At 54.4% G+C, this 20,355-nt stretch overlaps 1 protein-coding gene across 4 annotated transcripts in view; it reads right to left on the reverse strand.

Annotated features, from left to right (window-relative positions):
* Positions 1-18,049, reverse strand: part of TLR5 (toll like receptor 5) — a 33,576-nt gene extending 15,527 nt beyond the window's left edge. For 2 of the 4 annotated variants that reach the window (XR_009867923.1, XM_062210431.1), the window contains exons 1-2: positions 17,837-18,009; positions 1,876-2,059 (exon numbers count right to left, since the gene is read on the reverse strand). The gene's annotated coding sequence lies outside the window, so the exon portion shown is untranslated. Of the gene's footprint in view, positions 1-1,875; positions 2,060-17,836 lie in introns of all 4 variants that reach the window. The other 2 variants (XM_062210430.1, XM_062210432.1) reach the window with 2 other exon arrangements.
* Between the last annotated feature and the right edge of the window lie 2,306 nt (positions 18,050-20,355).

The following is a 20,355-nucleotide window of genomic DNA, read 5'->3' on the forward strand; positions in this document are numbered from 1 at the left end:
ACGAGCTACTGCCTTGAAGCAGGGGAAAGATCTGGTGTCCAAGGGAAAGCGGCAACCCCAGATGCTCAAAGCATCTGTGGAGAATGGAGGTAGCTGAAAGATATAGGGAGTGTATTCTGTATATTCTATGTGGCAAGGCTCTGCTGGGTCCTGCTTTCTGTCTTTATACATAAGAAATTGCATATAAGGGGCCAGTGCTGTGGTGTAGTGCGTAAAACCACCACCTGGGGGCCGGCGCCATAGTGTAGCGGATAAAGCCGCCGCCTGCAGTGCTGGCATCCCATACGGGCACCAGTTTGATTCCTGACTGCTCCACTTCTGATCCAGCTCTCTGCTATGACCTGGGAAAGCAGTGGAAGATGGCCCTAGTTCTTGGGCCCCTGCACCAGCGTGGGAGACCCAGAAGAATCTCCTGGCTCCTGGCTTCTGTTCGGCGCAGCTCTGGCTGTTGCAGCTAACTGGGGATTGAACCAGCAGATAAAAGACCTCTCTCTCTCTCTCCTTCCCTCCCTCTCTCTCTCTGTCTGCCTCTCCTTCTTTATTTGTGTATCTCTGACTTTTAAATAAATAAATAAATCTTTTTAAAAAAAATAAAAATTAAAGCCACCACCTGAAGTGCCAGCATCCCATATGGGCGCCAGTTCAAGTCCCGCTGCTCCTCTTCCAATCCAGCTCTCTGCTATAGCCTGGGAAGGCAGTGGAAGATGGTCCAAGTGCTTGGGCCCCTGCACTTAAGTGGGAGACCCTGGGGAAGAAGCTCCTGGCTCCTGGCTTTGAATAGGCTCAGCTCCGACCATTGCGGTCATTTGGTGAGTGAACCAACAGATGGAAGACCTCTCTCTCTCTCTCTCTCTCTACCTCTGCCTCTCTATAACTCTGCCTTTCAAATAAACAAATAAATTATTTTTTTAAAAAAAGGAAATTGCACATAAACAAGTGTAAAGTTCACATCCCTATTATATTAATATTGTTCTTAAATTTTTTTTTTTAAGATTTGTTCATTTGAAAGTCAGAGTTACAGAGAGAGAGGGAGAGACAGAGATAGACAGATTTTCCATCTGCTGGTTCACTCCCCAAATGGCCGCAAAAGCCAGGGATGGGCCAGATGAAGCCAGGAGCCAGGAGCTTCTTCCAGGTCTCCCATGTGGGTGCAGGGGCCCAAGCACTTGGGCCATCTTCCACCACTTTTCCAGGTGCATTAGCAGGGAGCTAGATTGGAAGCAGTGCTGCAGACTGAGGCTTTACCTGCTGCACCATAGCGACAGGCCCTGTTCCTAAACTTTTATAAAATGTTTAGGTTTTGAGAATTGCTTTAATTTGGGAGTTGGGCTAAAGCTTGCTACTAGGCAAAGTTATGATTAGATTTAGTAATTTAGATGCAGGCTTTGAGTCATTGATGGGTTGTATAAGCTTATAAGCTTATGCAACATGTCAGGCATGTCCTCTAATGCATGAGTTGTGCTGGGAGCAAATTCACATTTCAAAACAGGCGTTATAACCCAACTGACAGTCCACTAATCTCAGCATGTCAGTTCCACTTCAGAGAAGGAAAGATGCAGGTCTTATCGATGATTCCACCCTCTGTGACCGTATGGTATAGTCTGGAGAATCCACGGGATTGACTTGGGAACCGGCCGAGGAGACAAAGGTTGACTCAGGCCACAAAGGGCTCAGAGGCGTGGGCAGAGTAAGTTGCCCCTTAAAGCCTCCGAGTTCTCATGTTCCACCAAGAGCCCAGACAAGATTAGTGGCTGTCAGCCCTGACTACCTATTAGAACCTCCTGAGGAGTCTTGAGACAGGTGCAATCCAGGTTATCCTTGACCCATTCAATGGGCTCTTAGGGTTCAGGATCCCTCAAGAATCTGTGTTCTTACCGATGGTTCTGGAACTTGGCCACACATGGAATCACAGTGCCTGGGTCCTATCCAAGAGAGGCCAATTTAGTTGGCCTGAGGTTGGTCTTGGCATCAGAGTTGTTCATCTTTCCAGGTGATTCGAATTGCAGAGTCTGATCATCTAGTCCTCCACTTGCAACTTTGCACCTTGAGTGCTTAGAAACTAAATAAAATAAATAAAAAATAAATTTTAAAAATTCAGTAATATTATCATATGACCCAGCAAATTCACTTCTGGGTATGCTCCCAAAAGAACTCAAGGCAGAAACGCAAGCAGGTATGTACACGTGTTCACAGTGGTCTGATTCCTAGCAGCCCAAAGGCGGAACAACCCGAAGTCCACCAGTGAATGCAGAAGCAAAGTCTGACGCGTCTGTAATGGATGCTATTCAGCCTTAAAAAAGGAGTGGAATCCAGACTCATTCTACAGCACAGATGAACTCTGAAGAAGTAAGCCAGTCCACTTACACGAGATATCTAGAACAGGCCAATTCATAGAGATAGAAAATCCAGTGGCGGCTATGGGGGTGAGGAGTTATTGTTTAATACAGATTTTCAGTTTGGAATAATGAAAACTTCTGAAGCCCGATGGTGGTGAATGTATTTAACGCCACTAAACTGCACATTTAAAAATGATGAAAATGGAAAATTTTATGTTGTGTGTATTTTCCCACAACTAAAGATATAAAATTAAGGGGTAGGCATGGTGATGCAGTAGGTTAAGCTGCTACTTGGGACACCCACATCTTATATCAGAGTGCCAGTTTGAGTCCTGGCTCCTGCACTTCTGATTCAGCTACCTGCCATTGTGCACACTGGAAGGCAGCAGATGATGGCTCAAGTGTTTGGGTTCCTGCCAATCACAGAGGTTCCTGGCTTTGGTCTGGCCTAGATCTGGCTTTTGTGGCATTTGGGAACTGAACCCGTGAACGGGATGGGATCTCTCTCTCTCTTTTGCTTTGCTTTTCAAGTAGTTGAAAATAATAAACAAATAGGGGCTTGTGTTGTGCTACAGCAGGTTAAACTGCCACCTGCAATGCCAGCATCCCATATGGACACTGGTTCGAGTCCTGGCTGCTCCACTTCTGTTCCAGCTCCCTGCTAATGCACCTGGGAAAGCAGCGGAAGATGGCCCAAGTGCCCAGGCCCCTGCACTCATGTGGGAGACCCAGATGAAGATCCTGGTTTCAGCCTGGCCCATCTCTCACCTTTGTGGCCATTTTGGGAGTGAACTGGCGGATTGAAGATCCCTTTCTCTACCCCTCCCCACCTCTCTGTGACTGTGGCTCTCTCTTTCTCTCTCTAACTCTGCCTTTCAAATAAATAAAATAAATCTTTTAAAAAATAAACTAAACCAAAAATCCCCCCAGTGCTGCCCACACCTGACTCCCAGGTAGATTTTCAGGTTCTCTCTGCTATCCCGGCATTCGCCTGGGCACTTGGCTGCAATGGTGCTCAGGCCATCCTCTGGGAAGCACTGATCTAGACAACACCCGCCAGCTGGGAACCTCCATGATTCTCCTGGAGGAAGAAGGGCTGGTAGGAAAACTTGAGAGCTGCTGAGCACTGAGTTTTTATTATTAAGCTGAGAGCACTTGGCCCTGGGGCATTGGTGGGGGGGAGGCGGGCGGATGGGGGCAGCACAGTCAACACAGACCTCAATACACCTGCCAAGCACTGTTAGTTAAGATGCTAAGAGGGAAGGCTGAAGGGTCAGTGTCCCTTTCATTTGTATGAAGTCATTTAGCTTCCATCCTAGCCATCAGCAGAGCAGGTTCCGTTTCCTGACTGAACTGCTTGCACAGCACAGCCGTTCACCTAAGCTGGGCTGAGTTATGGGCCACAGGATTTTTGCAGCAAACACACAGGGCCACCTGTGCTCCCAGGCACCATTGATAACCATCGACCGCCTCAGGCTGAGCCAGGAGGCTGCTAATTGAATGCTTGACCCTAATAAAACACTGCCATTGGAGGCTCCGTGGCAGGGCCCAGGGTTCCGAACTGGGCTCATGCTGGCTGCAGATAGGTGACCAGCTGTGAAGGGGATGTTCCTCCGGGCAGGTGCTGGGCTCCAACCACGGCATCAGGCATGGGGCACTCACTATCTGAGAAAAGTACTACCTTCGCTTCCAAGCATGTGCCTGGGAGACTTCTTCCCAAGCTCACGCAGCAGTAAAAACCCTGGACTGATTCCAGGTATGGGTGTGGACCGTGGGGTTAGCTTTGGACAAGAGCAAGGGACAAGGTGAACTCTCACAGGGCCAACACATGCTCTAGACGCATCATACAGCATTCCATTGGAACAAGCCAACCCCTGGCCATTGCCAAGTCCAAAATATTGCTGGGGCCACAGCGTTCTGTCTGTGAAACAAATGGGTGGCTGCATAGTCATCAGCGTCACAGCTCTCCAGATAGGATTCCAGCTTCCTTCACAAACCACAACTCCAAGGCTCTGCTGGCACCATCTCCCCTTCACCCAGCACCGCCCTGCCTTGTGCCGCGATTAGAATTTCTGCTGTCCTTAAGGCCCAGGCTGAGGCTGTCCCGCTGTGCCAACTGCTGGGCTCTGGGCGGGGGCAGCAGCTGCATGGCCAATTCTCAGGCCCCACCCCAGCCCTCCTGGAGGAGAAGCTTCGGGGCTGGGATCTGGCTGTGTCTTTTTTTGTTGTTGTTGTTGTTCAGGCAGAGTTAGACAGTAAAAGAGAGAGAGAGAGAGAAAGGTCTTCCTTTTTCCATTGGTTCACCCCCCCAAGTGGCCGCTATGGCCGGCGTATTGCGGCCAGCGCGCTGCGCCAATCCAAAGCCAGGAACCAGGTGCTTCTCCTGGTCTCCCATGCAGGTGCAGGGCCCAAGGACCTGGGCCATCCTCCACTGCACTCCCGGGCCACAGCAGAGAGCTGGCCTGGAAGAGGAGCAACCGGGACAGAATCCGGCGCCCCGACCAGGACTAGAACCCGGGGTGCCGGCGCTGCAGGTGGAGGATTAGCCTAGTGAGCCGTGGTGCCAGCCTGGCAGTGTCTTTTCTCTGGCCCTCACATCTGAGAACCGCTGGGCTGGAGTCTGGGGAATCAGCAGGGACACACAGTCAGCCATCCTTATTGTGGGTCCCACATCCATGGATTCCACCAACCACAGATGGCGAATATCTGGGGAATGTTTTTGCCTTTACTGAGTATGCACAGACTTTTCTGCCGGAACAACACAGTATAACAACTGTTTATGCAGTGCTGACACTGAGTTAGGTCTTAAAAGTAATCCAAGATGATTTTAAGTATATGGGAGGAGGTGCCTAGGTTAAAATACCGTGCCACCTTATATATGGGACAGAGCATTTGCAGATTCGAGTACCTGGATGGGGGGAGGTTGTCTTGGAACCGATCCCCTGTGAACACCGAGGGACAAGTGTGTGAGAGTCATGTGCATCGTCACCACACGGCAGGCTGCCTTCACCTACACACTCAATCCCCCCGTGGCTCTGAGCTCGCCCCTTGCCCTCATCCTCCCAGTCTTCTGTGCTATTTGTAGGTCCATTTTACAGGTGAGCAAACTGAGGCCCAGAGAAGGTAAGTAACTTACCTAAGACCACACAGCTCTGTCTACTAAATGTCACCCTCCAAGCTAGGCACCTCTGTGTGGATGCCCAAGTCTCCTGGGACAGCAGCCCTGTCCCGGCCCACCTCCCAGTCATCATCTTCTGTCCCTGGCCACTCCGCTTCAGTCACAAAGGGCTGTGGCACTGGCTCCTGTTCTCTTCCAGGTCCGCAGGAAGATCCGTCGTCAACCGCATGGTCACTTATTCCTGGGGCGCTCCTCCTTTGAAAGGCTGTCCTTCTCTCCTACTCTCCAGCTCCTGGCTCTCCCACCCTTTCCTCTGCACCCACACCAGTTCTCTGCGAGCCTCATGATTGTTCTGGAACCTTCCCTGCCTGCTCAGTGTAGCCACGCCCTTACACCTCTCCACCATTCTAGACCATGGCTCTCTCACGTTCCTAACTCCCCGCCTCCTTGCTCTTCCAGCCCAGACGCCTGCACCGGCTGCCTGCCTTCTGCACGTCACAGCTGAGGGCTGCACTGGCAGCAAAGCCGCACCCCATGCACGTTGGTGCTCACACGGGTGTGCAGTACCCAGGCCTCCTCCTTCTCCTCCGCCTCAGGGGTGAGTCCACACCTCGCCAGGCTCTTGCCCGCGGGCCCCCTGCCAAGCACGTCCTGGGCTGGAGCGCGCTGCTGCCCTCTACCGGCCACTGGCGTGGCTCCCTGGGTCGGGACATCAAAAGCCTACCAGGAGTCTCCATGAAGACATGGGGCAGCCCCCCCTGCCGCGCCCCGAGGAGGGGGCTTTGGGGCCCAGCAGGTTGCAAACCCGAGTGCAAGAGGCGCTCCCTCCATGGCCACTAAGGGCTGTGTGCGCATGCAAGCAAAATGGAAACGCGTTCTTCCCGACACTGCTGCTCACACCCGCCTTGGCATCAGCACAAAGCACTCGGCCTGTGCCTGAGCAGCAAAGGCCAGCACCACAGGACAAACCCACCCACGTGTCTGGCTCTGGTGCAGGCTCCAGAGAACGGCTGGTGTAAAGGCTCCTTAGGTCGGCTTGCGTTTCTAATAAGGATCAGTAAGGACCCCATTTTGCAAAGCATGTCCCACAAAGTGGAGCCTGCCAAGACGGGGAATTTTCCTTTAAAGTGTGGGGTTTTGTTCTGTGCCGAGTTCCTGGAGTTGCCAGAAACGAGCGACGCCCTCCGGATGGCAGCGGGCCGCACCTATCAGAGCCGCAGGCCACCTGCTGTCCTGCTCTGCGGTCTGCAGTTTCTTGCACACCTGTGCCCCTCCGTGTCAGTGAGGACGCCCTTCCCAGGGCAGGCACTGCCCACAGCTCACCCTGGAATGGGACCCGGGGAAGTGTCTGCCGGCCGAATGCGTTTGCTCGCCTTCTGCCCTGGGGCTTCGGGATGCAGAGGGCTCATCTGCCAGGCGTTTGGGTCCCCTGGGTGAAGAGGCCTGGCTGGGAGCCCGGGGCACACTCAGAGCGGCCCTGTTTCCTTGGCTGTCTTCCCTCCCACCCAGACCATCACTTCCTCCCAGCAGGGAGCGGTTATCCGCACGACTGTACCCTCTGCTTCTGCGAGCGAGCCTGTTCCTGCCTTTTTCCTCCTCCGAATGCACCTTGGGGTGCATCTGGAGCAGTCCTCTAGGTGCGCAGTCCTTCTCTGAGCCCCTTCTGCCTGGCCACACCCTGCCTTGTCATCACCTCTGCTGATGGACTCTGCCTTCTCCTCAGCGTCTCCATCCTCAACATGGAGCCAGGCGGGCTGGGCCGCATTGGTGTCCTCAGGCTCCCACGGGAAGAAACCTCCAGGACAGAATCAGTGCAGCCGGCGGCCACCGTTTGATTTCAGGATATCTGCAGCATTGGTTCCAATTCTGCAGCCACTGCTCAGCTGCTGGGCCCCACTGACTCCCACTGGCTGATCTCCCCCTACCCCTCCGCCAAAAGCACCCTTCCTGGTGCTCTGATCAGAAGTCTTCCCAGGGCCAGCGCTGTGGTGTAGCAGGTTAAGCCTCCGCCTGCAGTGCGGGTATCCCATTCGGACGACAGTTCGTGTCCCAGCTGCTCCACTTCCAATCCAGCTCCCTGCTAACGGCCTGGCAAAGCAGTAGAAGATGGCCCAAGTCCTTGGGCCCCTGCACCCACATGGGAGACCTAGAAGAAGCTTCTGGTTCCTGGCTTTGGATTGGCACGGCTCCAGCTGTTGCGGCCATTTGTGGAGTGAACCAGCAGATGGAAGACCTCTCTCTTTCTTTCTCTGTCTGTAACTCTGCCTCTCAAATAAACAAATAAATCTTTTGAAGAAGAAGTCATCTTCCTTGGCTCCTTATGCCCGAGAAGTCCAAAGTCTCAGAATGACCTTGGGATCTCTATCAAGGACTAAAGCCTAATTCTGGGATGACTGACTAAGGAGGACCCTTGTGCTTGAGCCCTCTCATCTCACAGAAGGGGAGCTCAGGCCACCCTCCACCTGGCCTCCCATCACTGCCTTGCGCTCCAAACAGAAGTGCCGTTCTCTGCGCTCGGCTTCCATCCCAGTTCTGAGGGGGCTGCTCCTCGGGCTTGGCATGCAGCACACGTCTCCTCTGCTTATCCCATTGCAGCCTGCCCTTCAGCGGCTGCCTCGGAGGCCAGCTCTCCCGTGGAGCCGCCCGCACGTTTCTGCAGGTGCACTTTAACTCCCTCCCTTGACATTCTGGCTACATCTCCATCGGAGCGTTTGGATTGCGTTAAGCCAGCCCCATCAGATGACGAATCCCGAGGGCAGGGTTCCACTGGATTCACACAGGATTCTCTGCAGTACTTAGCACACCTTCCGCGCCCCAGCAATATTCTCCTCGTTACTATTTGACAGAAGATATGTTCTCATCAGGAGCACCTCCCACCCCTCACCCTAACACCAGACCCTCTGATGCATTCTTAGTCTAGGGGCAGGGGGTCCCCTGGTGGTTTAACAACTTCAGCTTCTAAGACTACCGCATCTGTTCACCATGATGAGTGTGTGTGTGCATGTGTGTGTGTGTATTTGGTGAATCAGGAGAAAGGGCTTCTGTTTGCCTAAGGGAGAACAGGAAAGCTGATTCCAAGAGAGGAACAGAAAACATTACTTAGATGTTTTTCTCGCCCATATGCGTTTTTCCTTGTGGAAGAGCTGACACACATTGGATGTATCACCAGGAAATAGAACTGTAACTGGAAAAGATTGGGGCTGTTTTGCTCATCAAGGCACAGAGAACACCAGTGCTGAAGGAATCTTCAGACATCCCTGGCCCAGCAGTGGGTGCTTGGCACAGTGGGAAAGATGCTGCTTGGGACGCCTGTGTGCCACTCAGGAGGCCTGGGTTTGAGCCCTGCTCCGCTTCTGCTCCAGCTTCCTGCTCATGCGCACCTTGGGAGGCAGTAGATAATGGCTTAGGTTCTTGGTCCCTGTCACCCACGTGGACAGATTTCCAGGCTCCTGGCTTTGGCCTGGCCAGCTGTGGCTGATGAGGGCATTTGGGGAAATGAACCAGTGGATGGAAGACATCTGTTTCCCTCTCTCTCTCTCTCTCTCTCTCTCGCTCTCTCTCGCTCTGCTTTTTGAGCATTTAAAAATCAGTAAAACTTTTAAAAAGAAACAAAGAAATCAATCCCTGGCGCAGACTCTTGTCCAGAGGGTGGATATGTAGGATATCTAAGCCACCCAGTCCGAACAGGATCTTTCTTCTCTGTGAGGGGGAAAATGAATCACTGTAGTGGAGAGGAAGTTTTCCCCTGGGACCCAGCAGTCCAGTTCCAGAGCTTTCTGTGGGCCGCTGGCTCCTGTGGGCTCTCAGACAAGGACAAGGAGAGCTCTTTCGCATCTATTCTCCAGGGGGCAGGGAACTTGCTGACCAAGGGTCTCCCGGGCTCCTAGGGACCAACAGAGCTGCAGTCGCCACTGGGGTGTGAGGTTTCCAAGGAGCTCAGCCAGGTGGACGAGGGCTATACGAGGAGGCACGGGTACGGACGAGTCTCAGGGCTGGGATGAGAGTCTTGCAGGCCAAGGGGCTGACTCACGGCATGCTATGGGAGATTAAACCAGTGCTCGGAGAGGCAGCGTCACGTGTATCAGTGCATGGCATGTGGTAGTCAGCGGTGCACTGTGCTAACATGCCTGAGGCAGCTCATTTTATGAAGGGAAAGCATTTATTCAGCTCACAATTGTGCAGGCTGAAGGGTGTGGTGCTGGTGCAAGCTCAGTTCTTTGCCCGGTGTTCCAGCATGGCAGATAGTGATGGCCGGAGCAAGCCAGCCGCGGCATCTAGAATCAGGAGCAGAAACCATGAACTGCGGGGGGTGGGGGGTGGGGTCCACGCTAGCTTTCCTGACAGCCCTCTGCTGGGAACTGCCAAGAGCAAGAAGTCCATGAAAACCGTTCACAATGCCTAAAGACCTGGCACCTGGCCCACCTCTCAAAGGTTCCACCCACTCCCCCAGGGACCGAGCCTGCAATGACCAGGACCCTTGGGAAGCCACCCTAGTACAGAGGTAGGACTGGAATAAAGCCACCAGCATGGCTGTCATTGTCATCTTTGAGCAAAATCTCTCACATTACACCCCAATGGCCCCTAGGGAGCCCCCTGGGAATGCAGATTCGACTTCTGCTTCATCTGTGTGTCTGGGGACAGGACCTGAGGGTCTGCATTTCCAACAAGCACACAGGGGCACAGACACCTGCTGCCAGCTTTCTCCTGGCCCGCCCCGGGCTGCCTCTTCCTCCTGGAAGGGGCTACGTCAGTACGTTCACCATCAATTCTCCGTCCCAAAGTGGGACGCAGGAGAGGCGCGTGTGAGTAATGTTTCACTCCCAGCTAATCAAAGCAGAGTTTGGGACCAGTTTCTGTGGTCCAGGACGGGCGCTCCTCCTGCCAACCAGCAGGGGGCGCGCGAAGGGCGGAACCGCTGCGGGCGGAGCGGTGCAGGGCGGCGCTGAGCTGAGCTGAGCTCCGGGAAATTCTTGCTGCCTGCGTTAATGGAGCGTGTTTGAGAGCTGGAAATGGCAACTAAAGTTTGTGCCTGGCTGTGTGAGCCCGGGCAAGGGCTGCCCCTCTCTGAGCGCCTGTCTCGCCACCTGTGAACCAGCGGCAGTGCCGGCTTCTGCGCGCTGGGGCCGCCGGGGCGCAGAGCGGAGCCCCCCCGCGGGTCGGGGTCCCTGGCAGGGTCCCAGCAGGCGGCCATCAGTCTCCCACCGCCCCGCCGGGCAAAAGCCTGTCTTTCAGAACTCATCGAAGCGGAACAGCGAAATGAGATTTCTCAATACCCTGGGGTTGACCTGATGTTTCTCTTTTTGGCACCAGAAGGAAATTGCGCAAACACGTGTTGGTTCTCTTTACGACCTCGGGTGGTGGTCCCCAGCGCCCCCCAAACCAACACAGCAGTACCCAAAGGCGCTGATATGGGGGGGGGGGTATGTTGGCGCCTACTTGGGTTAGGGTTAGGGCTAAGATTAGGGTCAGGGTGGCTTCCCTTCTGCCTGCCTTTGTAAATCCTTGGGCACAGTTTTAAAGCATCTGGGCGAACCGGATCTTTCGTCCGAGTGGTTATTTAAATCCGACAGCTAGCACAGCGCGCTCGAAATCCCTAGGGACTCATCCTCCCTCCCAGTCTTCAGGGTCAGGGTCAGACCGTGCCAGAAAATGAGCATGGCAGGTTTCTGTCGGCCTCCCGGAAGGCAGCTCAGTTAAACCTGGAGTGTTGGTGGGCCCAGCTAGGAAGGAAGGTAGCTGCACGAGCAGGAGGCTGGAGCAGCTGAGAGCTGCCGCGTCCCATCAGGCGTCCCCTGAAAGGCACAGACACTGCTAGGAGCCGAGAAAGCATCTGGATGGAGCCGTAAATGAGGAGCGGTTGGGGCGTGCGGCAGGGCTGCGGGCAGCAGACCCGCACTGAAGCGGTGATGGGTTCTGCGTAGAGGGTCGACACTCCAGAACCGCCCCGGGGAGTCTGTCGCTGCCTGTGCCGGGCCAGCAAAGACTCCAAGTGGAAGCCGATCCAAGCAAGTCCGTCCTGTGACTGGAGACACATCCTGGTGCAAGGGGAGCCCCAGGGGAGACTGGGGAGGCAGGCAGGCGGGAACAAGGACGCCTGAGACTACAGGGTGGGCAGCAACAAGGACTTCACTGATGGAGCCTGGGAAACCCACGTCCCCACCACCTGCCGGCTTCCGGGGTGGGGGGAGGCAAGGAGGTTCAGTGCCTGTGGATTCTGCCTGGACAGGCTGCCCGGCCAGCCGTGTTCTGCTCTGAGTCCACCCAAGGGGTCAGCGAGTGACTTGGCTCCAGCTTGCTGGTGGTGGCAACTTCCAAGATGGGTGAGGTTATGGCAAAGGGCAGTGGGCTGCGAGGGGGGGTCTGGCTCTGGGTCCTCCTTCAGCCACCATCTGGGCACCCTGCACAGGTTTCACCCTCCCTGGCCTCAATTTCTGCCCATGTAGAATAGCGAGTCTCCCGTGGAAGGACCATCACACCCTTGTTGACTCCGAAATCACCCAAGGAGACTTGCTGACTGTCGTGACAGCTCAGACATGGCAGTTCTCTCTGGAGCAGAACTCTCGTCTCCATTTTGACAAATCTGAGAGCTTGTTCCAGCGCTTGAAAATATACAATAATCTATAATAAGTAATGTTATTAAACTGTACCAATAAAAGTGGGTCCACATAGATCCTGGCCATTTTTTTATCTGACATTTTTCTTCCTTAAGGTTTCTCTCAGAGGGTATGGCGTCTGTGGCTAGATAGTATTTTTGAGATTAGAAAGCTTGGTTTTCTCTTCTGTATATTTCCTCCTTGCCCTGCCCAGCCCCAGTCATTGCCCCAGGGCAAGTACCCACAAGCAGCTGCAGGTTCTCCTGGCTTTGATTTCCAAACAGAGCCTTAGGCTGAGGACTCAGAGGCTGTGCCAAGAGGTGCAGGGAGAAGTGGGGGCTGGCGGGTGGAAGCAAAGGCTTGGAGGAAACAGGAGGGCGAGGGCTGGAGGGGAAGCAGCCGAGAGCAGCCAGGGGCAGGAGCTTGAGACAAGAGTGGTAAAAGGCGGTGACTGTGAAGAGGCCACGAGAGCTGGAGCTCCTGGCTTCGTGTCCCTTGAACACCTTGTGCGTGGCGGATTACCTGCTGACTGTTGTTTATGGACTACTAAAGCTGCTTCAACCCACAATGAAGCTGGGTCTGGACAGACAACTGGTTTGGTCACCTTGGAGAAGCCATGTTGTCCGGAGCATCAATACCATGAATCCTGTCCTAGTGCCAGGAACATGAATGTGAACCCCAAGTTCTAGCTTGCTGTCATGTATTGGGTGCAGTGGTTTAAGCACATGGACCCTGAAGCCAGACACAGTGAGTTTGAATCCTGGTTTACCATTTACCTTCATAGGCACTAAAAATAGTGCATGGCTCAGAGCTGGTGCTATTTATGTGCTTGCTATTAGTACTGTGTTACTAATTTTTGCTCAGTAGAGGACAAAACATCTGGTCAGCACCACCAGGAGACAAAGGCGAGCTTGTGGGTATTTGAGAGAGATGCGTGTAAGGCCGCCAGAAAACACACCTAACACCGGAGTAAGGGAAAGGGTTTATTGGGGGAAACCCGACAGACCAGAGGGAAGGGGCAAAGAAGGGAAAGAGGGAGAAGGAGGAACAGGCCCTCTTAAAACTTTGCAGGGTGGGGAGGGGCGGAAGTAGAAGCAGTGAATCCCATTAGGATGGGGGTGGAGCTGACACTGGTGGTTGGAGCAATGGCGGTAGGGGCTAGAGCTTAGGATGGTGTCAGGGTGTAGATGGCACCATAGATAAGACTGCGCCATTTTACTAACAATGAGAACCAGTCATTTCCGTGTTGTGACATCCTGTCCTTGGATTGAGCAATGCCAGGCCTGGAAATTCTCCAAAGGGAAAGGTCTCCGGAGCGGCAGGGGGTGGTGGGAAGGCGAGGAGGTCTCGTGGAATCTAAGCAGTGTGGAGGGGGCACTTGTCCAGACCCCTTTGGTGTACACGGGCTCCAGCCCCCCTGCCTTCAAACACACAATCTTGTCCGGACCCAGGCACTCCTCCCTGCTTTCTAAGAAGTAATCTGGCTTTTCTTTCGTGGTCAAATTCCTCAAACAGAAGTCTAAAGACTCCACCCAAGGTTCCCAGGGCTCATTAACCACTCTTTTTAACCCCTTGAGGTCTGCTTTCCCTGGAGGTGCTCTAGCCTGAAGCTTCTCTCTCTCTCTCTCTCTCTCCCTCTCCCTCTCCCTCTCCCTCTCCCTCTCTCCTCATTTTTGAAGCCCTGCCTTTTTAAGGGACCAGAAAGGGTTCACTACTTATTTTTCTTGCAATATCTCCTCCTCTGGTTCCCTAGATTTCTCCCTGTCTTTCTGCCACTCTCTTTCTCACAAGTTCCTCTTCATTCTCCCACCTACGTGGCTGCAGGCTTTCCCTAGACCCTGTCTCTGAGTTTCGCTTGTTCACCCTCATAAGTCGGGCCATCCCACTACACTCCCGAGGCCTCTCTCTGGCCCCGAGCTTACCTGTACTCAAGGTGTGTGTTTCTGTAACTAAAGAACATCCCGATCTGAATGTCCTCTTACAGCTTCAGACTCAATATGTCCCCAAATGACTTAATAGTATTTTGAATTTCGAAAATCTTTCTGGGAACAAAAAGTTTTGCACAACATTCAGAGGCGTGTAAAGTGGACCTCTCCCTGGGCTGGGGATCTGCCCCATGAGATATTTGCCTCCAGGCAGGAAGCCAATCTTGTCCTTGTCTCTCTTTAAAGAACCAAATCCCATTTTTTTCTCCCTCCAAATGTTTCTAGCTCTGTCTTTAAAGAGAGCTCACCTCTCAGGAGGAGAGGCTGCTGCCCAGCCCAGGCAAAGGGGAGGAAAAAGCCCCAGCTGGGTGTTGCCTGGTGCTGGATGGCTCGGAAAGACAAAGTGTGCATTCAAGATGGGGCTGGAGAGGAATTGCTGGGGCTGGATCCAGAAGATTCTAGAATTCATGGCTGGCGCCGTGGCTTAACAGGCTAATCCTCTGCCTTGCGGCGCCGGCACACTGGGTTCTAATCCCAGTTGGGGGGCCGGATTCTATCCCGGTTGCCCCTCTTCCAGGCCAGCTCTCTGCTATGGCCCAAGTCCTTGGGCCCTGCACCCACATGGGAGACCAGGAGAAGCACCTGGCTCCTGTCTTCGGATCAGCACGATGCGCTGGCCGCAGCGGCCATTGGAGGGTGAACCAACGGCAAAAAGGAAGACCTTTCTCTCTGTTTCTCACTATCCACTCTGCCTGTCAAAAAAAAAAAAAAAAAGATTCTAGAATTCCATCTGGGCACAGAAGAAGGTGCTAAGGGCTTTGAGCACTACCATGGCCTTAAACTCAGACTCCTCAAGGCTGCTAGGAATTGGCTCCATCTGGTTGATCCAATGACTACACAACCCATGCCTTCTGCTCCACATACATGGGGAGCTTTACTATTTCCCACACGAGGCTGAATTTCAATTAAGAATCATTTACCAAATGCCTCCTAGGTGTCGTACACCAGCTGTGGCTCAGGGGATCCCTGGATGAATGGGACACAACCCTTCCTCTGTGAGAGGGGCAAAGACTCCTCAATTCCTATGGCCAAGGTGGTAAGAGTACAGTTTCCTGCGAGGAGCACTGGGGGACAGAGGAGGAACCCGCCGATTCTGCTTGAAGCAGAAGTGGAGCCATCCAGGATATCATCCCTGGAGAAGATGCCATTGGAGATGCTTCTTAAAAATGGAGAGGATTCCTGGCAGAGCTTCTGGGCACAAGGAGGGCAATGCAAAGAGAAAGAGGAAAGCACAGAACACGTGGTCAGATGCTGTGGGAAGGTGGCATGGTCAGGTGCACTAAGATAGCAGCTGCCAGTGCCGGAAGGGAGGCAGGAACCTGGGCCACAGCTCGTGGGCAGCAAGTGCCTTCGCTTCTTCCCAGTGTCGCTTCTTCCCAGTGTCGTGTTGTCCTCAGGCTGCCTTCCCTCTGCCTGGGCCTGTCTCCGATTGTCATTTCCATATCAATCACAGGGTCCGAGCTGTGGTGAAGCAGGTAAAGCTGCTGCCTACAGTGCCGGCATCCCATAAGGGTGCCGGTTCTAGTCCTGGCTGCTCCTCTTCCAATCCAGCTCTCTGCTATGGCCTGGGAAAGCGGTGGAAGATTGGCTCAAGTGCTTGGGCCCCAGCACCCAAGTGGGAGACCCGGAAGAAGTTCCTGGCTCCTGGCTTCAGATCTGCTCAGCTCCATCCATTGTGGCTCTCTCTCTCTCTCTCTCTCTCTTTCTCCCTCTGCCTCTCTGTAACTCTGCCTTTCAAATACATATTAAAATAAATAAATAAATAAACCAAGCTCAAGACCAACCAGCTGCTGGAAGCCTGCTCTGCCTTTCGTAGCCCGTACTGGCTGTCCTCAGAGCCAGCAGGTGACGCCACAGCCTCTACACTAAATCATGCTTCTAATTGTGCTGCTAGCTTTGTCTTGCCACCTGCACCGGGAAGCTTCAAATAGCAGGAACCGTGTCTCATGCCTGTGTTTGTCCCATAGAGCTGAGCACCTTATAGGATGTGGCTGACACATTAGGGAACTATGAAACCAGGACTGGAAACCACCGAAGCTTCAGAGATCTGATTAAAGTTTTGGATCCACCCAATCTGCATTGTTTTCCACAAAATCAAGAGTAAAACAATCACATCTGGATTCGTGTTACCACTGGACATTCCAGGGTTTTCTTGCTATCCAAGGCTGAATGCTTGCGTAGACTGTTTTGATTTCGACATTTGGCAGAACCAAACTTCCTGACACATAACAGTCAACAAAGAAGGCTCTGTGCTGGACACACCCTCCCTGGCAGAGGCTTCCCTGTTCAGGAAGAGAGCTGCAGGCCTGGCAGGGGTGGTTTGCATTCTGACAGCAGAATCTAGAGCCACCTATGGCCAAGGGGGTGGCTTGTGCCATCGTTTGGGCTGGAAGTGCCCATCAGGCTGATATGCAGGGAGCATCCTGATTGTTAAAATATGGATTATTTTTGTAGCACTTGGTAATCAGCTTTGGCCTGAGCTCCTCCTCTGGGACACCCCTCCCCGCCCCCACCCCCCACCTCCCTCTCAATCCAGCAACTGAAGGCATAGCATGTAACTCCACAGAGCTTCCTCCAGGGCCCTGCTTTCCTTCCAACTGCCTGCATGTGGCATACCGGGAAGTTCCTGGCCACTGTTCTATGCGCTCGAGAACAAGGGTGCAGGGAGTCAAGGGGCCTGGGAGATGCTGGAGCAGCTTTCCAGAGCTCAGGCCGGCACTGAGAAAAGTCATCAACCCACATCTGGCAAGAACTTGACTGCTCCGAGGTGGCGAGCCACACCTGGGCTCATGCAGGAATCACCAAGGCCCTCTTCCAGGCACTGAGCAAGAACCCAGCGTTACAGATTAACTTGACATCCAGACAGGACAACGCTCAGCAACACTGTCTAGAAGTCGCTGGAGTAAGGCCCTGGCTGGATGCATGTGTTTCAAACACTAGGTAACTGCCCAGCTAACCCACAGCTGGGAGCAGCTGCCACCATCAGTTCCTACCCAGCATAGCCTAAGCAGCCTTCCTGGGTCAGCACTCACCCCCAAGCCAATCAATGAACCCAACCACACCGTCCCACACCCACCCTCACCCCTTACACAATGTCCTCCCAATTCGGTTTCAGAGGGGCACAGACACTAGGCGATTATCTTCACAGGTAGTCCCCCCACACACCTCCCCTTAAGTGCCATTAATACTCTTATTTCCCCTGGAGTCCTGGCCAGGCTGCACTAGCTGGTGCAGGTGCAGGGTGCTCAAGGTCTTTTGAGCAGCTCAGTGACTTTCTGGGATTTCCACACCCCACTCTGACGGCCTTTGTTTCCCCTTTCAGAGGGAGAGGTGGGAGCGTAGGCACAGGGTGTGCCCAGGGGAAGAGGTGCACCTGTCGGGAGGGAATCCAGGGGGCGAGCATTTGGCTCAGCTGTTAAGATGCCCCATCCCATTCCCAGTGCCTGGGTTCCAGTCCCAGCTCAACCCCGACTCCAGCTTCCTGCTAATGTGCACCCTGGGAGGCAACAGGTGATGGCTCAGGCACTTGGATGGCTGCAAGCCAAGTGGGAAACACAAATGGAGTTCCTGATCCAGCCTGGGCTACCGCAGGCATTTGGGAGGTAGACCAGAAGACAGGATCGATCTCTCTCTCTCTCTCTCTCTCTCTCTCTCTGTATCTCTCTCTCTCTCTCTCTCTGCCTTTCACATTTGAAATGAAAAGAAAAACATTTTTAAAAAAAATACAGCTTTGTCCCAAGGCGAGGCTTCCTCTGGTCCCACCCGCCAGGCAGGGTATCACAAGCCACCCTATGCCACCCTCACCTCTGCCAAGGGATCCTCTCCTCTCTCGCACGGCGCTGGGGTTGGGGCCCTGGACGGGAACGAGGATTGGAAACAGCCCCAAGAGGGAGGCGGCAGGGGGCAGAGGTCCCTGCCACCGAGGGGCGCTCACCTCCACACTCGACTCCCCGCCGCCGGCACCTCGGCTCTCTCCGGCCCGCTGCACCCGCGGCGCCCTCGGCCCCAGGCTCCCGGGCCTCCCGGAGCCCCGCGGCCCCGCCCCCGCCACGCCCTCCTGCCCAGGTGGCCTCTCGGCGCTCTCTGTGGGCGGGGCGGCCTCCTGCACCAGCTGCGGGCACCCGGAGGCTGCAGCACCTGGCAAGGTGTCCGGCGTGGGGTTTCCGACGGCCGGGAGGGCTGTGGGGCGGGAGCCTGCCGCCGCGGGACGCCCGGGGTGCAGGGGAAGGCGGTAGAGAGGCCTCGGAACACTCCCCAAATGCCCGTAGAGGTCTTCCATGCCAGCGTTACTCCTTCCGGTCCTCTTCGCACCGCGCAGAACGGGCAACCCAGGCCGAGGACCTCAGGCGTTTTGCACCGGCACTGAAACAAACTGGCAAAAGGAATCGACTCTGTGCGGACGCCCAGCTCGGCGCTCCTCCACCTGTGCCAACCCCTAGGCTACATTCTGCAGATCTGAGCGCGCGGGTGTGGGGACTGGGGTGGTTTGAGGAAGGAAGCTCCAGTTTGGTCCGGAGAGCTCAGACATCCTTTTCGTCCTGTTGCACTGTGTTCCTTCTGCCCTAACCTCTCGCTCCCCACACCACACACACACCGCTGGAGGCCGCTGCACTTGGAGGAGACAGAAAGGAATTCCCAGGGGCCAGTGCCACCCAAGGGTGCGAGAGAGGTGACTTTATCAGAAAGTAGCACAGCGAGTGCTTGCTGTTCAGACGGAAATGGCACCCTCTTGATAAGGCAGGGGGTGGGGGAGGCACAGGTGCAGGTGGAGGCCTCCACACACCTGCTGCTGGGAGCTCCGTGTAATCACTGAGCAGCTGTCTCCCCCACTGCACTCCCTGGGAAAGAGGTGTCAAACAAAGGCTGGCTCTTAATCACCCGCAAGGAGCTCATTAGAGTCTTCCCAGCTCCCACCTCGGCTGCCAGCTCCTAGCCTGAGTGACAGGTTGTCTCAAGTGGATCTCCAAGGACTGCCTGCCCACCCCAACCCCACCCTGAGGGGGTGGAGATGGGGGGGAGGGGCACAGAGCTCACAGCTCACATTCCTGCACTGTGTGGGGGTGGGGATAAGAAAAGGCCCCCAGGAGTAAGGAGTGCTGCAAACCACAGCAGTGCTAACCCAAGCTAAGTAAGGCCTTGCTGGGGCAAGCCCGGTGGTCCCTTTTGTGGTCAGTGGAGCCCAGGCCAGGTAGAGAGAGGTTGGTAGGTGGCCTCAGGTGCACAGGACAGGAGCAGCACTCAGAGAGGAGTGCTCTGAGTGTACGGCGGAGGGCGGAGCACTCCAGGCAGGGTTATGGTCTCCAGGGACTTCCAAGCCACCCCGCCCCCGCCCCCCCCCCCCCCCGCCCAGGGTGGCACCTGGCCCAAGATGCTGGTCACAGTCTCCAGCACCCCACATTGTGTCAGACTAGGGAGGACCCTTAGATACCATCTACCTGGCCCTGTCTAGGACAGACAAGTCCTCCGAGGGAGTTGGTGACTTCCATCTGAACAGCCAGTGCAGCTTGGGGTCTTCCTGTGTGGCACTGGGCATGCAGGAGGGGTGGCTGGTGAGCAAAGCCTTTGCTGATCAGGGCTGGGAGCGGCTGTCCCTTGCTTTCTTCTGCACTGAAATCCGTTGTGGTACACGCAGGTATAGGGCTCTACACAGTCCGAGCCCTGCCCGAGGTTTGTGCTACTCCCCTATTTTAAACCTCCTGTGGCTTCCCTCTGCACTGAATAAAATCCAGATTCCAGGCCAAAGCCCTGCGTCTGCCCATGGCAGCTTTTCCAGGCTTGTTCCCCTCTGCTCCCACCTCTCAGGCCCCAGCCTCCCAACTGCCTCCCACTCCCTTCAGCACTTCCCACCTGCTGCTCCTGCTGCCTGCAATGCTCTCTCCCTGTGACTTTTCATGGCTCACTGGTACCCAATCCTGTTGTCCTCTCTAATGTCACTTCTCCAGAGGGAATTTCCCCTAACCTCTCTGCATTATCCTGTTGTCCTCTTCTGTTCTGTCAGTCTCACGTCCATCTGTATTTTATCCTGATGTGTTTATGGTTCCGTCTCCCCGTCATACTTAGGAGACGTAATAGATTGTAATCCTCATGAGGGGAGGAGCTGTGTCTGAGTTGCTCAATCCAGCATCTGCCAAGTAGCTCCCAATAAATAAGTGTCGGTGAATGAATGAATGAATGAATGATAGGGGCTGTCTTTGTTTGAAGATGACAAGCAAAACAAGATTCAGGAAATACAAATACCAAGGTTTGTTAGGTGCTTCTTAAAACTAACCATCCCTTCAGCAGGCATATATTAAGCTTCTTGTAGACCTTGTGCTCCTTGGCAG

This window comes from Lepus europaeus, chromosome 14 (assembly GCF_033115175.1).
Source record: "Lepus europaeus isolate LE1 chromosome 14, mLepTim1.pri, whole genome shotgun sequence".
Lineage (NCBI taxonomy): Eukaryota > Metazoa > Chordata > Mammalia > Lagomorpha > Leporidae > Lepus > Lepus europaeus.